This window comes from Penaeus monodon, chromosome 21 (genome assembly GCF_015228065.2).
Source record: "Penaeus monodon isolate SGIC_2016 chromosome 21, NSTDA_Pmon_1, whole genome shotgun sequence".
Lineage (NCBI taxonomy): Eukaryota > Metazoa > Arthropoda > Malacostraca > Decapoda > Penaeidae > Penaeus > Penaeus monodon.
Window position 1 is genome coordinate 31,243,994 of NC_051406.1, and position 266 is coordinate 31,244,259.

Sequence of the window (266 nt, forward strand, 5' to 3'; positions counted from 1 at the left end):
GCGGAAAAAAAAGGGGTTTTTCGCCCTAAGCTAGCTATGGAAAGCGACTAGAAACCCAGTCTTAGTTAGTTTTGGGCCCCCGGTCACCCAGCTGAAAACCCCACCACCACCAAACCCCCGGGCTGGCTAGCCCAACACGCGGGGCACCGCGATAGCGCTTTCCCAAGAATCGTCTGGGGGTGTAATACTTTTCATTAAAAAAGAAACAAGCTGTTTACACAACCATGACCCCCGCTAGCCCTTTTATTAGGGTATAAACCTTTTTG